This window comes from Echinops telfairi, unplaced genomic scaffold, assembly GCF_000313985.2.
Source record: "Echinops telfairi isolate 266 unplaced genomic scaffold, ASM31398v2 ScPeMD7_7458;HRSCAF=8496, whole genome shotgun sequence".
NCBI lineage: Eukaryota > Metazoa > Chordata > Mammalia > Afrosoricida > Tenrecidae > Echinops > Echinops telfairi.
Window position 1 is genome coordinate 49,247,207 of NW_022111358.1, and position 2,743 is coordinate 49,249,949.

Genomic DNA, 2,743 nt, shown 5'->3' on the forward strand with positions numbered 1-2,743 from the left:
CTGCTCAGCCCTGCAGGTGGGGCTTTCACGGGGGTGAGGGGCGGGAACCACCAGGTAGGAACTTCCCCGCGCCCCCAGATCCGGGCAGGCGGGCTCCTGACCCCGCGCCCCGGCTGGGTGGTCACTGCGGTGCGGGGGACACCCGCGGGCCTGTGAGCCAGCAGCCACTGTCCTCTGGAGTTTGATAAAGATCCCTGCCCTAGACCTCTGGTTGGAGAGGAGGTTCTGTTTAAAAGAACATCATCTTTTTAGCTTAGATACTTGCGTTTTGTTTCCAGGTAGATCCATGTGTTTGTTGTTGTTGCTGTTCCGACTCACAGCGCCCTGATGTGCCACAGGAAACACGGGTGGGTGGGGGGTCCTGCTCTGTGCGCATCGAGGTTCTCGTGTTTCCGCCCGTGGCTGCAGCCAGTGCCCATCCATCTTGTCAAGGGTCTTCCTCTTTTTCTCTGTCCCTCTCCTTTTCCCAGCATGATGCCCTTCTCCAGGGAGGGGACTCTCCTGACAAAGTCCAGGAGGAGCACTCTGACCACACTTGTTCCAGGACAAGAGGTGTTTGTCCTTTAGGCTGTCCCAGTCCTTTCTATCTTCTTCACCGGCACCAGCATCCAAATGCATCGATCCTTCTTCAGCCTTCTTATTCAGTGTCCAGCTTCCAGAGGCACACGTGTGGGGTGTGGCATGTGGTGCCTGTGGCATGTGGTGGGCATGGGAAAATGTCCAAGTTACAGTAACTAAAGGCACTAGAGGCAGAGTGCTACTGGTCGTGTGATCCAATCGCTCTGGGGGACATTAAATAGATGTGTCAGAAACGTTAGCGGTTCAAACCCATCAATCCCCTGCAGAAGGGGGACCCGTGGCCTCCCGCAAAGATGACAATCTTGAAACAATGACCTGCAGAAGGGGGGCGGGACAGTCTTGGAGACACCTGTGGGGTGGTTCTGCTCTGTCTGATGAGGTTGCTTTGAGTTCAAATCCATTCAATGCCACCTACCAAGAGCAACTTTGTAACTCTAACCTTGTCTGGGAGGAAGTAAAGCCAGGTCTCCTTAGAAGTGAGGATGCTAAGACGGGGCTCAGGCACTCTGGACATGTGGTCAGGAGAGGCCAGGCCCAGAGAAGGGCGTCCGGCTTGGTCAAGTGGAGGGGCAGTGAGAAAGAGGAGGGCCCCCGATGAGGTGGATGAAACAGCGGCTCCAACACAAGAGCAATCGTAAGGGCGGGCGGGGCAGGACTGGGCAGTGTTTCTCTTCTGGTGTACAGGGGTGACTTACAGGCACCAACAACAGCTATACAAGGGGGCTTCAGAAAGTTCTTGGAAAACTTTTGCTTTCTTTCATTCCATTTCCTGCAACCTTTTTTTCCCCAAAAAAACCATTTTATCGGGCGCTAATACAGATACCCTATCATGCCATGGTTCGCTCACATCCAGCAGTATGGTGCAACTGCTACCACAATCAGTTTCAAAACTTTGTCTTCCATCTTGAACTCCTTGATATCAGCTCCCCATTGTCCCCCTGCCTCCTGTACCCCTCAGGAACCCTTATTCTACTTCCTGTCTCTATAGAGTCATCAATCCTGGGTTGCATAGACCGAAAACTAGGAAAACATCTAACAAAAATTCAGGAGGGCTGCCCACAATGACAAAACACATCAGAGATCAACCCTAATAAGAAAGTGGGGTGGGGGGATGTGGAACCAGATCAGGCCCAACGTGTATCAGAGGGGGAAATCAAGTGGCAAGGTTTGAACCATTCAAATCAGGTTTATCAGTTTGATCTCATGTAGCCATCTCTCCAACGTTCTTTTTTGGTAACCAGCTTATTCCCGCCCCTCCATTATGATTAGAGGGAGGTCACCGGAGGCTTATATCCTGTGTAGATCTTGCAGATACATCTTGGGCTCCCACTGTCATCCATAGCCTTCGGCAACCCAGAATCTCACATTTTAGGCTCTGATACCATTCCTTCTTTAGACTTCGGATTATATCACTTACAATCCTTGGGTCATGGATTTTGGTGTGCTTCTTCTGTGTGGGCTTAGTTGACATCTCACTTAGATGGATGCTTGTTTGGGTGCTATTCTACCTGATAGCCAGGCACCATCTACTTTCTTCACCACACATTGCTATAGCACCCGTGTCTCCTGAGTTCCCTTCCTGAGGGTGAGTATCACGGAGGACTATGATGTGAGAACTAAATGTTCTTAGATTGGAGCTAGGATTTAGTGGGAGCCCCAAACCCATTCCTGGATTGAAGGTTTTTATTTGCTTTTGGCTCCCCTTGGAGACGTCCTTGCTAATTTATGGTAGAGAGGTCTGTTAGCAGGTTCACGCTCCTCCATACATACATATATGTGTGTGTATCTGTGTGTGTGCCCTATAAGATCACTGTGAGTTGGCATCAACTCGATGGCAGTGAGTTTGATTTGGGGTTGATATGTGTGTGTGTGTGTGTGTGTGTGTGTGTGTGTGTGTGTGTGAATTTACATACCAAAAACCCACTGCCATCAAGTTGATTCCAACGCATGTCCTTATATAGGGGGGCTGTAAATTTTTATAGGAGTATGTACGCAGTCTCATTTCCCTTCTCAGGGAAGCTAGTGGGTTCGAACCACCAACACTGCAGTTGGTGTATTAGTCTAGGTACATTGGAGAAACAAATCCACAGCAACTCATATATAAGAGAGAGTTTTATGTAAAGAAAAGGTGTATCACGAAAACATCCCAACCCAATGCTGCCCA